General features: G+C 42.7%; 1 long non-coding RNA gene across 1 annotated transcript in view; it reads left to right on the forward strand.

Moving 5' to 3' along the window:
* LOC117353790 overlaps window positions 1-15,828 on the forward strand; it is a 51,211-nt gene extending 35,383 nt beyond the window's left edge. Inside the window, exons 2-3 of the long non-coding RNA XR_004538030.1 lie at window positions 2,037-2,132; window positions 15,718-15,828. This is a non-coding gene — a long non-coding RNA (uncharacterized LOC117353790). The remainder of the gene's footprint in view (window positions 1-2,036; window positions 2,133-15,717) is intronic.
* The last annotated feature ends 1,592 nt before the right edge of the window (window positions 15,829-17,420 follow it).

The raw sequence follows: 17,420 nt of genomic DNA on the forward strand, positions 1-17,420 counted from the left end.
TGGACACCTTTCTCTAACTCTGTGGTTATTATTTGTCTCAGATTTTAATAATTCTGTATTAGGGAAATTTTGTGAGGCAGAATTTGTTTACTGTATTTTATAATGTTTGTTTGTGTTTGAAACTGTGGATGTTGTTGTCCATTGCTTAGATTTCAGCGATTCATACATTTTAAAAATAAATAAATAAATAAATAATAAATTATCCAATCTTTGAGGGAAAACTAATAAAATGTCATCTGTATAGAAATAACTCTTAATTTGAATTTCTTGAATCTTTAAAGCCAAAGGACTTAGAAAGATGTTAAACAACAGAGGAGAGATAACATAACCCTGAGGTACTCCACAAGAAAGTTTACTGGAAGATGAAAATGATACTAAGTGCTCCTTTTACGAAGCCGCGTTAGCGGTTTAATGCGCGTAATAGCGCGTGCTAATTTGCAGCTGCTACTACCTCCTCTTGAGCAGGCGGTAGTTTTTCGGCTAGCGCGGGGGTTAGCACGCGCTAACAAGGTGCGTGCGATAAAGCCGCTAACACAGCTTCGTAAAAGGAGCCCTAAATGTTCTTTCTGTTAGAAATAATCGAAACCAATTGAGAACTATACCAGATAATCCTAGTGATTTAAGGCGCAATAGTAAAAGAGAATGACTGACTAAGTCAAAAGCTGCTGTGAAGTCAAGGGATAGTAACAACACCGCCTTACCCTGTCATTCAGTAAAGATTTTAATATTGTCTCAGTGGAGTGACATTTTAAAACCAATAGGAGGAAATATTTTTTCACTCGGAGAATAGTTAAGCTCTGGAACGCGTTGGCAGAGGTTGTGGTAAGAGTGGATGGCGTAGCTGGTTTTAAGAAAGATTTGGACAAGTTCCTGGAGGAAAAGTCCATAGTCTGTTATTGAGAAAGACATGGGGGAAGCCACTGCTTGCCCTGGATCGGTAGCTTGGAATGTTGCTGGTATTTAGGATTCTAGAATCTTGTTAGTCTCTGGGATTCTGTAATCTTGCTATTCTTTGAGATTCTGTATGAAATATTGCTACTCCTTGGGTTTTGGCCACGTACTAGGGACCTGGATTGGCCACTGTGAGAACGGGCTTCTGGGCTTGATGGACCAATGGTCTGACCCAGTAAGGCTATTCTTATGTTTTTATGTTCTTACTATAGCTAAATTGTGAGCCTGCCAAGACAGAGAGGGAAAATACTTATAGAGTACCTGATCACTATTCAATGTAAACTGCTTAGGATCCCCTTAGGATATGCTCTACATGTGGTATATAAATAATCAAAAATTACAAAGATTAGGGAACATTCAAAGTTACAGGGAAATATTTTTTTCCTTCTATTGGAATGCATTGCCAGAGGATGTGGTAACAGTGGTTAAAGTAGCTTGTTTTAAAAAAAGGTTTGGACAAGTTCCTGGAGAAAAAGTCCATAGTCTGCTATTTAGACAGACATAGGGGAAACCACTGCTTGCCCTGGGATTGGTAGCATGTAATGTTACCACTATTTGGGATTTTGACAGATACTCGTGACCTGGATTGGCCAGTATGGGAACAGGATAGTGGGCTTGATGGACCATTGGTCTGACCCAGTAAGGCTATTCTGTTGTTATGTTCTAAGTTACAAAATCAAATCACTACATATTGTTTATAGTCCAATGGTCCTTGCTGCAGAGTATTTTTATTACCACACTTTACAACACAATTGCAAATCAGTGTTTTGGAATGTTTGCTGCTGTAGTAAAATGACCTTTGGCCTTAACGTGTCAGAGAGAACTGCTGCACTCCTAGATAAACATTTTTTGTCTTGGCTCCTGGGATTTGGTGGCTCTGCAAGAATATTTCAGTGGAGACAGATGTCTAACCTCAGCTATACATACATTAAACATAAAACAAAATACAAAACTATATCGTATGGCAACTTCATTTAATCACAGCGATGAATGTAATGAAATATTAAAGTTTGTAGAGAAGAAAAAATGTGAATGGGAGCATGGAAGAAAGAATAACAGGCTTTATTATTTGTTTCACACTGTAGGCAAGCTTATATGCATAACCCTAACGTCCTGTCTCCCAGAGCTTACAGTCTGAGTACCGAAAGGTTTGGAAGCTCGCTTCGAGACACTCATCAGTGGTAAGCAGAATGGACCTGAAGTCTGTAAGAATGACACGGTGACAAAATTCATCACCGTTCCCGTCCCCGCAGATAACCGTGGGAAAACCATCTTCATGTCATTCTTTAAGGAAAGAGGGAAGAATCAGAGTATGAATGGCCACAACCACTGACCCTCAAGCTTTGCTTTGAAGAATGCTGAGATTGAGCAGCAACATTCCAGAGCTGAGATTGTGATGTCATAATGCCTCATTCCACCAGTGCCTAAGAGCCAATCACATCAGTGATGTCACAATGGCTTCATCATCCTTGGCTCACATAAGAATCAGAGTATGAATGGCCAAAGCCACTAACCCACAAGCTTTGCTTTGAAGAATGCTGGTGTAGAAGGACTGAGGTTGAAGTAGACACTAGAAAATGACATGGGATTATTTCCCTACTCAGTAGGTTCTCAGTCCTGAACTCTACATATTATGCACAGTCTGCTCTGAGGGCATTTATTTTGAAGTTGGCTAAACTCAGAATTTGGGTAAATGTTTCATTTATGATTTGAAAAGAGAACAGGGCAGAGGAGGTACATTCTTTTCCATCAGAAGCAATGAGGTTATTAACACAAGAAACTAACAGCATGGATGCACATTACCATTAAGAAAAATATTCATTTAAAATGTGAGATGTCACTATATTTTATGAGAGGATTCTAAATTTTTTTTAAAAATGTGCAAACATCCTTTTTTTCCCCCCGCAAACGCTCTTTCATACTTTGCAGTTAGACTTACTAAATTCCACCATTCTATGTATTAACACCTGAAATGTCCTTCCATAGACAACAGGTCAAAAACCACCTGTGATAACCAGGAGAACCCCCCCCCCAAAAAAAAACAACAACAAACAAACCAAAAAGCAATGGAAGATGCCCCACAAGAGACACAGATAACGATTACCCCACTTATCCCCACCCCAAGGTCACCCCACAAAACTGAGAATAGAATATACACCAGTAATAAATTTATACCAAACCCAACACTGTCTCCCTCAAAAAAACAGAAACAGAAGAAATCAGAGAGGATTCATTAAAGAAGCCTAATCCTGTTTAACAGGGCTAAAAAAAAAAACCCCAAACCCTTCAGAGACTAAAATAGGGAGACTTTTGAGAACTCGCACAGTCAGAGAAAGTCCATGTTCAGGAAAAGCCCGCACTGGCTGCCTTCATGGTCCATCCAACTCTCCAGGCGATGTAATCCAACATTGCACACGCAGGCCATAATCTCAGCCACAACTGCCCTCCTACTGGATGAACCTGGAACACCTCAAAATGATCTGAAGTAGAACAAGGAAAGGTCCTTTCCAGACATCCAGGACACCAGCATTTTCCCAATTTCAAGTGGCAAACAGAGTGCTAGGTCTTTTGAGAGATCAGTGATACAGTCACAGGGCATCAGAAGCCCATGTACCAAGCAGGAAAGTGGCCGAGTCAGCTATAAGGAAAGGTGCCGACGATAACTGAACATGGGAGACCTGAAACACCAAATCTCTCAGGTAGACTGGGGAGAGGGGCCAGGCATCTGATGAATAAGGGTCGCGGCCGCTTCCGTGGTCTCAAAAAGTTGGTTCTTGCCCTCATAAAAGATTTTTATTTTTGCAGGGTACAATAATGCAACTTGCCCGTGTTTAGTATGCAATTCAGCACTCAATGGTGCAGAAGCCTTCCGTAACAAGGAGACTCTGCTCGAATAATCCTGAAAGCAGAGCACTGGCTTGTTGTCGTAGGTGAGGTGGGCCTTTGGTTCGGATAGCTCTCAAAGTCTCCGGCTTGGGGGCATAGTTTAACAGCTTTAAAATCACCACCCTTGGCCTGCTCGCCAGTGCTTGCTTCGTGCCCAGTCGGCGTGCGCACTTCTATAGTTTCTTGTGTTAATATGTATTGGCTTATATATATTGATTGTTGTAAACAAATTGTTTGTTAATCACTTTTATGAACCGCTTATTCAAAATTTGTTATTAATTGAAAATTCAAATAAAAATTTATTGAACTTAAAAAAAAAAGAAGCAATGAGGTTATAAGTTTTAATGGGGTCTTTTAAAATGTATGTGCAGTCCATATTTTACAGTAGAAATACATGCATAACCTGAAAACTCAATATACCATTTGCTCTTGGTATAAATTTGCAACCACCTCCCAGATCTCGATTCTGCTGGATGGTTGTTCCTTGGCTACCAGAGCAATATCCTGCAAACTGCCTAGAACACAGTGGCTTAGTATGAGTGCTTACTCCTTGATGGTAGGGTTACCAGATTTTACTTGTGTAAAATCCTGACTCCTCCCCAGGCCCACCCAATTCTACCTAGCCCCGCCCCTTAGACTGTTCTCGTCCCAGAGCGATCTGAAGGGGAAGCTTTTCAAAACCCGGACAAAGTGCCTGGTTTTGAAAAGCTGTTCGGACGCCCGAACATGTCCTCTAAAAAGAGGGCATGTCTGGGTAAATCCGGACGTCTGATAATCCTACTTGATGGGCTTCCAAAGCTTAGGGTGAGCATTTGGCAAAGAATCTGATCTGGACTCTGCAGGCAGAAAGGTGGCCATTGATCTGGAATCTGTGAGTGTCAGGGTAAGTTCTGCAATGTAAAAGGGCATGAGGAACCAGCCACTGAAAAATGGAAATGTGCCTGGAGCCAGGGAGAGCAGAGCAAGGAAATGATCCAAGCCTGTGGCCAATGAGAAATTACAAATCGAAGATTGAGTTCAATGAATTCAAGAAAGCATGGCACAGGCATATGGGATCTCTTAGGGAGAGGAGATAATGGGTGCTGCAGATTGGCAAACTGAATGGTCTTTAGCTGCCATCATGTTTCTATGAGTAAGGAAGTCTCACCTGTAAAGGAGAGTAAGAAGTGGGAATCAGTAAAGGGATGGGTGAGCCAAACCTGCATGGAATGGCAACTAACTAGGGAAAAGTGCATTTGACCTTGCTGGGGTGTGGAGGGAAGGGAAAGGAAATTTGGACTTATATACCACCTTTTAGTGGCTTTGGCTTTTCAAAGCTGACATTCAAAGTGGTGGGCACCGGAAGATTAGGTGACTTGCCTAGGGTCACAAGAAGCAGCACTGGGATTTGATCTCACAACCTCTGGATGTAGAGGCAGCAGCTCTACCAGGGAGCCACACCTAGGAAAAGGGAAAATAAGAAGCAGAACAGGTTAAAAAAGATTTAGGGAGTCATGCAGGCCAAGAGCAATTCAATTCACTGCCCCCCCAAATATAAAGCATTACATTATGCCTTTGCAGGAGGAGAAAAATTAAAAAGTACAGAGGGAGGATGGAGAGAGAAAATGAAATTAGGGAAAAATGAAAAAAAAAAAAAAAAAGGGGGGGAATAGAGTATAGTGCAGATGGGCTGAAGGAAAAGAGAGACTGGTTGGAAGAAAGTGTTATAAATGAATGGAGGGAGGGTGAGAGAGTATGATGGTGACACGCTGGGGGGTGGGGGGGAGGAGAGAGTCTGGATCATAGCTTTTGATTTAGCCACATTCCCTGCTCCTGCTCTTGACATTTAGATATAGGCTCGTCATCACTACTATTTGCTACCAGATGTATTTTGTTTTTCCTTTTTTTCCCCCCCTTTACTGAGTGACGGGAAAATTTGTTGTGAGTTATGAGTTGAGCACCCCCAATCATTTTCAAAAATTAGCTCCTATGAAATGAAGGATTGGAAAACAGGAAGGTAGAATGGATGAGAGAGTGGTGTCAGATCAGAGGAAACAAACCAAAACTGCAGACGTGTACAAGAAGCAGGCAATAATTTATTGTGACAATTAAAATATATCTAAAAACCTTTTTACCAAACGTTGGACCCAACACGGTCTGTGTTTCGGACAACCTTCATCAGGGGTCCATGGTAAAAAAGAAAAGAAAATTTTGTCACAAAAAAACTGGAGAAATAACAGAATATATCGCCAAAGGTCACAGACTGCTATGAATAGTACCAGGAGCAAACAAACCAAAACTGCAGACGTGTACAAGAAGCAGGCAATAATTTATTGTGACAATTAAAATATATCTAAAAACCTTTTTACCAAACTTTTTTTGTGACAAAATTTTCTTTTCTTTTTTACCATGGACCCCTGATGAAGGTGGTCCGAAACACGGACCGTGTTGGGTCCAACATTTGGTAAAAAGGTTTTTAGATATATTTTAATTGTCACAATAAATTATTGCCTGCTTCTTGTACACGTCTGCAGTTTTGGTTTGTTTGCTCCTGGTTGGTTTTTCACTGCAGACAAGATTGGACCCCTGTTTTCCTTTGGCTTTGTCAGATCAGAGGAAACCATGGAGAAAGAAAATTATGATGAGAAGGTTGGATAAGACAGTAGAGAAAAAAATAAAGTGAAAATAAAAATAGAAAAGAAGAAATGAAAAAGAACGAAACAAATCTGGATGCATACAACAATGATTGGAAAATTCATTTGTTTTTACATGGTAGATATTTAAAATGTCTGAGAAGCCACCATGTTTTTTTGACTCGGAGCTTCACTCAGAGATTGGTTACCTGTACGTTCTGAGGCAGCTTTTTTGAAGCGAAACGCTGGCCATCGTCGACGGGTGGTAAATCTCTTTCAGACACAATCAGTATTGCTCTGATGAAGCATTAGCTGCTCAATCATTGTAGTCTCTCAATGTAGTTTAAACAACTTAGGGATTCTACTGCATTGCATAAGGCTTTTATAGAGTGAAAGATTATAGAGGAGGTTTTTTTTTATGCCAGTGATTATATCAACCCCTACAAAGCCTCCTATTTATCTACAATTTTAACATATTGTTGGGTTGGAGGAGGGGATATGAGGCTTTTTCCTACCTCGCGATAATTTTCACAATATTAAGCCATTTAGTTAATGCTTGCTAATCCCTATTTTGTTTCTATGTAGCCTCTTGGGAAACTATTTGGGAATCACTACTTTACGTGGTGGGTGTGTTTACTGTGCTGCAAACATTTTGAGAGTGTGGTTTTTAGACTTTAAAATAAAAACATTGTCATTTAAGGTTTAGGGCTCCTTTTTATTAAGCCTTGCTAATGGTTTAACGCATGTGTTAAACTGCCGGCCACACGAGCCGCTACCACCTCCTCTTGAGCAGGCGGTAGTTTTTAGCCAGCGCGGGGGTTAGCACGTGATGAAAAGTCACACGCGTTAACCCCGCTAGCGTGGCTTGATAAAAGGAGCACTTAGTGTTTATGATTTATGGACTAACAAAGCAATTCACAATATAAAAGCTAGAAAAAACAAAAGGGGTGACAATTTTAGATAAAGAAAGTGGGTAAAATGTATAGTTAGAAAATGTGCACAAATGTGGCATCAATTTACCAGAAAATCTTGTAAATACTGTCACAGACTCCTCTACTGTTACCCTTTGCTGCCAAATGTGTGGTATCCTTGAGCTGCTGCAGCCTTGGCGATATGAATCAAAGACCTGCTAGTCCATGCTCTGGGCTTCATTTCTGCTCTCTTTGCTCATGTATTTTTCTTTTTATTTTTTTTATCTTCTACAGTTTGTTTTGTTTAAAAATGATGCAGAATCCTTGAGGGGGCTTGCAATACCGCATGACAAAGCTGATGTAATTTTGTTCTTGTCTGACTCAGTGCGGCACTCTTTTCATACCGAGTTGCAGGCTAGCTTTGTAATTCTTTATTTTCTTTTTATTAACATTTTCAATACTTTTCAGATGCACAGAAGAGTGAACGAACAATCAGGAACCAATAACATTGCAGCTCTTTGTGATTCAAAAATGAGTCCTATAATAAGGGAGGAAAAAAAGGCTAAAATTAGAAGAGAAAAGGACCCATTAAATTACATTTAGCTGTATGGCAGGGATAGTATTAAAAGACTTTAAATTGAGTCTCATTGCAAGCTGTATATTTCTATACAGTATCTAACAAAAGGGCCTTATTTGTATAGGTGAATAATTGGGAAAACTCTATGAATAGGACCTCGAAAGACACAAACTGTTATTGAAATTATCACCAAATCATATTATTTGGAAGCATATTAAATCAATTATTTTAATAAAAATTTATCAGAAGCTGCATGGGTGTTTGTTCAGTGAGAAACTTTACCCATTCCTTAAGGTTTCACAGTCCAGCATCCAAGAATGTGACTCCACCATAGCCCATGAAGAGAGCTTTCTTTTTACCCAGCTTGGCAGGGCATGGAATAAGAAAGTACATGTTTTAAATAAATAATATTTATTGATTAAGCAGGATAAGTGCAATTGTAGATGGTCTTTTCTTAACATGGAAATTTTTTTTCTTTCCTATTTTTGAACAAATTCACACAAGGGTATACAACAAGTATAAGCCAAGCATAGGCAATAAACAATTACAGCCGTCAAAATAAAAGTACACATTATGGCATAATAAAGTGCTCCTGAACCCAGTCCCTGGGACACAACCAGCCAGACGAGTTCCCAGGATATCCACAATAAATAAGCATGAGAGGCATTTGTATACACTGCTTTTTGGTATGCAAATCTGTCTCATGCGCATTTGTGGTTTATATCCTGAGAACCCAACTGGCTGGGTTAAAAAGAACTGGCATATTAAACTCCTTGCAATATCAATACAATTCCCCATTAAAACATCTTAGTTATTTAAAAAAATAATATACTGCCTAAAAGTCTAGGCAGTTTACAAAACAACATACAAAAATATCTTACTAGCATAAAGCAGTGGATCCCAATCCTGTCCTGGAGGACCACTAGGCCATTCGGGTTTTCAGGATAGCCCTAATGAATATGCATGGAGCAGATTTGCATGCCTGACACCTCCATTATATGCAAATCTCTCTCATGCATATTCATTAGGGCTATCCTGAAAACCCGACTGGCATAGTGGTCCTCCAGGCCAGGATTGGGAACCACTGGAAAGTGTAAGCAGAGGTGGCCCATCAGGCCCAGTATCCTGTTTCCAACAGTAGCCAATCCAGTTCACAAGTACCTGACAAGATCCCAAAAGAATAAAACAGATTTTATATTTTTATATCCTAGAAATAAGCAGTGAATTTTCCCAAGTCCATCTTTATTTTTTATTTTTAAAAATATATATACCACTTATAAACAAAGCGGTTTCCACAAAAATAAACATACATAATTATAAACACAAGACAAAATTACAATTCTAAAATTAAAACTATTTATTTAAAATATTTATTTAGACTTTTCTTTCAGGAAATTGTCCAAACCTTTTTTAAACCCTGCTAAGCTAACTGCTTTTACCATATTCTCTGGCACCAAATTCCAGTGTTTAATTATACATTAACCCCCTCTTCTACAAAACCGCGCTAGTGGTTTTTAGTGCAGAGAGAGCACAGAGCCACGCTGCTCCCGATGCTCATTGAGTTCCTATGAGCGTTGGGAGCAGCGCGGGCTATTCAGCGCAGCTCTCTGTGCTAAAAAATGCTAGTGCGGTTTTGTAGAAGAGGGGGGTAAGGCTTGGATTCTCTAACTGGCGCTTTTGTCAGCAGCCACCGTAAAAGTGGCTACCGATAGCGTGTCAATCACGTGACAGTACTGATTATAGAATCGCACCTCTGGCAAAGGTAGGTGCTAGAAATATAGGCTAGGGTTTTCCAGGCCTACATTTTCGGCACCTACCTTTGAAGTGAATTGTGCCTATGGAGGCATTTTAGACTGTCTAATGCCACTTCCGGCATTAGCCATGCTTAGAATGGCATTAGGTGACCTAAAGCATCTATGGAGGCATGATTCTGGCACCAGTTTTTAGGTGCCAGTAGGTGTCTTGAAACTCGGTTAAAAAATTATTTAAAAGGCATTTTTCACTGAGTTTGGGCGCCTGCTGGCATCTAACAAACTGGTGCCGTTTAGAGAATCCGGACCTAAGTAAAGAAATATTTTCTCTAATTTATTTTACATTTACTACTTAATAGCTTTATTGCATGCTCCCTAGTCCTTGTATTTTTTTGAAACGGTAAATACATGATTAATGTCTACTCATTCCACTCCACTCCACTTGGCATTTTATAGACCTCTGTCATATCTTCCTTCAGCTATCTCTTTTTGAAGCTGAAGAGACCTTGAGGGGCATAATCAAAAAATATGTCTAAGTCCGTTTTGGGCCTAAGTCGCTAGTCGCCCAAAGTCGGACATGTTAAAAGCCCTTTCTCGAAAAACATGTCCAAAATATTTCTTTTTTTGAGAATCATCTACTTCTATGTCCAGCCTTTTGATCGTCCAGACCGCTAAGTCATCTGTCTTTATACCCCATTCTCGTCCAAAAATTCATCCAAGTAAAAAATGCCTAGAACAAGACCTTTTGCATATGGGAGGGGTCAGCAAAGTAATGGACTGGACACCCAGACACGGCAACAGAGTAGTGGGGCACCTTACAGTGCACTGTTGTGAACTTCACAAAAAGGGTGCCATATAAACATCTCACCACAACTCCCTTGCAGGTCATGGTGAGACCCCACAAACGCCCCAAAACCTACTATACCTACCTATCTACCACCCCAATAGCCCTTATGAATGCATGTGGCATCTATATGGTAGTACAGTAAGGATTTGGTGGGTGCACATGTTTCACCATGAATGCAGTGGTGAGAGTGGCTTATGAGCCTGGAACTGTAGTTCACTAGCCCACCCCCCAGACTACATAAGCAATCTCTGTGCAGCTCTACTAGGCTTTCCTATGCCAGGTGCTGGTGTTCTGGAGGCAGGTATGTACGTTTTTATTCCGATTTTTATGGTATGGGGGAGGGGTCAGTGATCACTGGGGGAATGTGTGTGTGTGTGGGGGAGAGGGGTCTGTACTTTGTGTCTGCAGTGGTAATCTGGTCACTTTGGATACTTTCTGGGCATTTAGACCTGTTTTTAAATCGCCTAAGTCACTACGTACAGGCTCCGTCTAGACAATTTCATTAAACTTTCAGTTATACTTGCAGTATGACTAAGTCTAGGTCAGCCCATATCCCGCCCAAATCCCGCCCTCTCCACTCCTCCTAAAACACCCCTTTTTACTCTGGGCGTACAGCGGCAAGGAAAAGGCCTAAGCTGCTTTTAGATACATTTAAAACCCGTTTCGATTATCCCAGTCTTTTTGATCATCCATGCGCTGATTTAGGCGGGATTTTAGACGTATTTCCATTTCGATTATGAGCCCCCTAGCCACTAAAGCCTTTCCGCATAAGAGTTGTCCAATCCCCTTTATCATTTTTTGTCACCCTTCTCTGTACCTTTTTCTAATTCTGCTGTTCTTTTTTGAGATGCAGTGATCAGAATTGCAGTTTGCACAAAATATTTGAAGGGAGTTGAACATACAAAAGCATTATAACATTTTCATTTTTGTTTTCCATTCCTTTCTTTTTTTTTTTTAATATTGTTTTTATTAGCAATTGCAGAGGGAACATACAACCTTGCTGTTTTCTATGCCAGATCTGTTTGTCCATTCCTTTCTTAATCATTCCTAACATTCTATTTGCTTTCTGAGCCACTGCTGCACACTGAGCTGACGATTTCAACATATCATCAATGATGACACCTAGATCCTTTTGCTGGGTGGTGACTCCTAATGAGGAACCTTGCATCACATATAGCTATAATGTAGATTCTTCTTTCCCATATGCATCATTTTGAGTTACTCACATTAAATATTTGCTGTTTGGATGCCCCGTCTCCTAGTCTTATAAGGACCTCTTGCAATTTTTCACAATCCTCTTACAATTTAATAGCTTTGAATCACTATGTCATCAGCAAATTTAGGCCCTCTTTTTCTAAGCCATGGTAGAGATTTCTACCATGGCCCAGAGCCGACGCTGCTCTAATACTCATAGAATTCCTATAGAGCGTTGAAGCATTTGGCATTCCAGGCCACAGTACAAACCTCTACCGTAGCTTAGTAAATAGGGGGAGGGGGGTATAATTACCTCACTAGTAATTCCCATCTCTAGTTCATTTATACATGTTAAAAAACAGCAGTGCCAGCACAGCCCCCGAGAAACCCCACTACTGTGTTTCTCTGAAAATAAGACCTATCCCGAAAATAAGACCTAGCATCATTTTCGCGGTAGGTCTTAATAAAAGCCCTACCCCAAAAATAGGCCCTAGTCCCGGGATTCACTGGCAACTCTTCAACCTGGCCCTCTCCCCCCCGCCACCGCTGCCCCCCCACCACGCAGCCGAATCCCTGCTGACCTCCATCCTTCCCTCCCCGCCGACCACTAGTGAACCCTATCTTCAACTGAAGCAGTGTTAGGCCGGCAGCACTCTAAACAAGCTGCTTGGCCTTGTCCGTCGGGGATTTCACTCTGCCGCATTACTGATGATGTCAGCAATAATGCAGCAGATTGAATTCCCCGACGGACAAGGCCGAAGCAGCCAGTTTAGACTGCTGTCGGCCCAACCCTGTTTCGGTTGAAGTTAGGGCTCGCTCACGGTCGATGGGGAGGGAAGAATGGAGGGTCAGCAGTGGTTCAGCTGTGCGGTGGGGGCGGGATGAGGGGTGCTCAAGGGTTCTGCTACACAAGGGATGGGAGGGAGGGAGGGAGGATAGAAGATGTGCAAGGGTTCTGCTGCTCGAGGGCTGGGAGTATGGGAAGGAAAGAAGCTGGGCAAGGGTTATGGTGCACGAGGGATGGGAGGGAGGGAGGGGAGGAAAGATGCTGTACAAGTTGAGGGGGGGGGAGAAAGCAAAGAGGAAAAATTGGGGTGAAGGAGAGGAAGGGAGAGATGATCATGTGCATACCCTGAAAATAAGACCTAGTGCCTGTTTTGGGCCCCACATAAATATAAGATACTGTCTTATTTTCGGGGAAACACGGTAGTTACACTTTGCCACTGAGAATACTGACCTTTCAACCCTACTGCCTGTTTTCTATCTTTTAACCAGCTCTTAATCCACAACAGAATATTACCTCCAAAACTATGACTTAAAAGACAAGGAAAGTGTAACAGGAGTTAAAAAGTAAACTGGATTAATTTAAGGATCAATTGCACATGAAGTCAGAAAAGGTGCAGCAAAATGATCTAGCTTGTGATAGTTTTTGTGTGTTTGACAAGCTAGTTAGTGCACAAATAGAGCATTAACAATTTGCTTTCCATATTAAGCACCCATTTTTTGACTAAACTCTTCCTGGTTTACTTTCCCCCCTTTCTTTATTCATCCTTAATCATCCATTCTTTTAATCCCCTCCCTGCTCTTCTGGGTACCATTCCTTGTACAGTACTCCTGTCATCTTAAATAATAAAATGCTAGCCCGCGCATGCGCAGTAGCGAAACGTGTTTCCTGATCCCTTTTCTGTCGGGATGTGGCCGCACGACTGCACATGCGCTAGATGGCACATTGAGGAGTCATAATGCAGACCCGGAAGAGCGAAGGAAGCCTCACACTGAGCAACTGTATTTACACTGTGCAACGAGCCTCTGCAACGGTCCCGGGTTCCTCTCAGCCCACCCTTCTCCCAGTCTGGCCGGCTACCTTAGTCCTTTGCCGCCGCCCGTGGTCGACAAAACTCTTGCCTCCAGCAGCCGCCGCAGCACTTTAAACACGCTGTTTCGCGGCCTCTACTGCCTTCATTTGCTCTTCCGTTTCTCTGATGATGTCATCAGGGACACGGAAGAGCAAATCGGGGCAGTAGAGGCCGCGAAGCAGCGTGTTTACAGTGCTGCGGCGGCTGCTGGAGGCAAGAGGTTTGTCGACTGCGCGAAGGGAAGGGGGTGGCGGCGGCGGCAAGGGACTAGGGGAGCTGGCCAGACCGCGAGAAGAGAAAATCGTGTGAGCCACGAAGAGACAGGGAGGAACTGGGAAGAAGGAAGAGGGAAAGGGGCCTACTTTGGGGTAAGGGTGTGCTTGGAGGCACACAACTTTGCTTGGGGGGGGAGACAGAAGGGGGGCCACGGAGAGACAGGGAGGAACTGGAGCTGGAGAGAGAAAGGGGCCTGCTTTGGGGTAAGGGTGTGCTTGGAGGCACACAGCTTTGCTTGGGGGGGGGGGGGGGGGAGACAGAAGGGGAGCCACAGAGAGACAGGGAGGAACTGGAGCTGGAGAGGGAAAGGGGCCTGCTTTGGAGAAGGGCTGTGCTTGGAGGCAGATAGCTTTGCTTGGGGGGGAGACAGAAGGGGGACCACAGAGAGACAGGGAGGAACTGGAGCGGGAGAGGGAAAGGGGCCTGCTTTGGGGAGGGGTGTGCTTGGAGGCAGACAGCTTTGCTTGGGGGGGGAGACAGAAGGGGGGGCCACGGAGACACAGTCAGGGAGGAACTGGAGGGCCAGAGGGAAAGGGGTCTGCTTTGGGGGAGGGGTGTGCTGGGAGGTAGATAGCTTTGCTTGGGGGGGAGACAAAATGGGGGGCCACGGAGAGACAGTCAGGGAGGAATTGGAGGGGTAGAGGGAAAGGGGTCTGCTTTGGGGGGGAGGGGTGTGCTGGGAGGCAGACAGCTTTGCTTGGGAGGGGAGACAGAAGAGGGACCACGGAGACACTGTCAGGGAGGAATTGGAGGGGTAGAGGGAAAGGGGGCTGCTTCGGGGGGAGGGGTGTGCTGGGAGGCAGATCATTTTGCTTAGGGGGGAAAGACAGAAGGGGGGCTACGGAGAGACAGTTAGGGAGGAACTGGAGGGGGAGAGGGAAAGGGGGCTGCTTTCTAGCACCTGTTAATGTAACGGGCTTAAAGACTAGTTGTCTATAATATACCTTCTTCTCCAGTCTGTCAGTATTCCTTTCAGAATGAAATTCCCATTCTGCATTCCCATGCATAGAGGGCCATCCCGAGGGCTGTGTACGCAGCGTGACCACACAGAGACTGGGAAGCAAAAATCATTTCCTGTTCCTTGTCTCCCTTGTTTGACTGCAGCACAGTGGGAAGGATGGGGGCACTAGAGGCATGGCACATGCCATGACCTGGATTCAGAATGCTTCTGTATGCATATATCTTTTCCAGCACTTAGCCAGAGAGTCCTCTTGTTTAGTCCAGAAGTGTAATGGGAAAATCTGCTCCAGGTGGTACAAACGTCCCATGTCTGTTCTGCATGATATATAAAACATCAGCAAAGGGGAGATATGACAGAGGCCTATTAAATACTGAGTGGAGTGAAATGAGTAGATGTGAATTGCTTGTTTACTGTTTCCAAAAATACTAGGACTAGGGGGCATGTGATGAAGCTTCAAAGTAGTAGATTTAAAACAAACCAGAGAAAATATTTCTTCATCCAATGTGTAATCAAACTCTGGAATTCATTGCCAGAGAATGTAGTGAAAGCAGTTAGCTTGGCAAGGTTTAAAAAAGGTTTAGATAATTTCCTGAAACAAAAGTCTATAAGCCGTTATTAAGATGGCTTGGGGAAATCCACTGTTTATTCTTAGGATAAGCAGCCATAAAATCTGTTTTACTCATTGGGATCTTGCTCAGTACTTGTGACCTGAGTTGGACATTGTTGGAAACAGGATACTGGGCTTGATGGTCTTCGATCTGTCCCAGTATGGCAACTCTTATGATCTTATGTTCTAAGGACCACTAGATATTTCTTCTCTGCAAATTTCCTGTTTAGATTTCTTTCTGATTCAAAATGGTAATTAACTACTAATAAAGCATCTCATTTCTTTCAGATTTCGACACTTCATCAGTTCAAGAAATGTTATCTTCAGCTCTGGACTATATTAGGAAGATTTTCAGATGGGCTACACCTCTCTTAATCCAATAAAATGCATTTATTTTAAGCATATGTTGTAATTTACACTTACAGATCTGTACCAGCATGGTTATAGTCTTTCCTCCAGAGGAGCTTGAAAAAAATATCTTCTACATTCTGAAGTTACCTAATAATCATGAAATTCTTGGTTTTTTTTATTTTATTAAGGCCTTACTTTGCTTCTGCAGAACAAAATAATTATCATGAATTAAAGATGAGATTGAAGCCTTATGTGATTCAAATTGCACTTTACCAACAGCCAGTTCCTGTTGGGCATTCTAAAGGTTATTTTTTTCCAGTTTTGTGGTAATTACCGACAAATCATTCTTTCATTTCTCCATTAAGACAAGTTTTTAATCAATTTTCTTTTCTAAACCTTGAATAACATGCAAAAGCATTGTCCAGTATGTGTCACTAGGAAGGCCACATTCAGGCAACAGAGCAAAAACAGTTTGGATAATTTCCTAAAAGTCCATAAGCCATTATTAAGATGGACTTAGGGAAATTCACTGCTTATTCTTAGGATAACATAAGAACATAAGAAACGCCTTCACCGGATCAGACCGAGGTCCATCTAGTCTGGCGATCCGCACACGCGGCGGCCCATTTAGGTACTCCTTTATGGAGACCCGGATTTACCGTATCCCTCAATATGATATGCAAGAAGGTGTGCATCCAACTTGCGCTTGAATCCCAGTACAGTAGTCTCCTCCACAACCTCCTCCGGGAGTGCATTCCAAGCATCCACCACGCGCTGTGTAAAAGAAAATTTCCTGACATTTGTCCTGAACCTGCTGCCACTCAGTTTCAGGCGATGACCTCTTGTCCGTGTCACATCTGAAAATGTCAGTAATGCTGCTTCTTGGTCTATTTTATCAAATCCTTTTAATATTTTAAAAGTCTCAATCAAATCCCCTCTCAGTCTTCTCTTCTCAAGGGTAAACAGTCCCAGTTTCCTGAGTCGATCTTTATAGCACAAATGCTCCATTCCTTTGACAAGCTTCATGGCTCGCCTCTGCACTTTCTCCAGCAGAGTTATATCCTTTTTAAGGTATGGAGACCAGTGTTGGACACAGTATTCTAAGTGCGGTCTGACCATTGTTCTATAAAGTGGCATTATGACATCCTCAGATCTACTCATGATCCCCTTCTTAATTATGCCCAACATCCTATTTGCTTTCTTCGCCGCCGCCGCCGCACATTGTGCATAAAATCTGTTTTACTCTTTGGAACCTTGTCAGTGACTTTGTCAGTGACCTGGATTGGTCACTGTTGGAAGTAGGAAACGGGGCTTGATGGACCGTCAGTCTGTCCCATTATGGCAACTCTTAACATGGGATCCTTCCTTTCAGTGGCATAGTAAGGAGAGGAGTGAAGGGTACAGACTGTCAAGGCACCATCTTAGCAGAGGGTGCTGGTGCCTTTCCTCTTCTCTGTACCCCTGCTCCTTCCCATCCTTTTCCCGCCATGCACACATGCGCCTTCCCTTACCCCCAGTACCTTTACCTCTTCACCGATGTGAGCAGCATCTCCAATCTGCTGCTCAGGATGGACTTGGCTCTCCCTCTGATTTCACTTCCGGGTCGCAGGACCAGGAAGTGTGTCAAAGGGAGAGCTCAG

Source organism: Geotrypetes seraphini, chromosome 1 (genome assembly GCF_902459505.1).
Source record: "Geotrypetes seraphini chromosome 1, aGeoSer1.1, whole genome shotgun sequence".
NCBI lineage: Eukaryota > Metazoa > Chordata > Amphibia > Gymnophiona > Dermophiidae > Geotrypetes > Geotrypetes seraphini.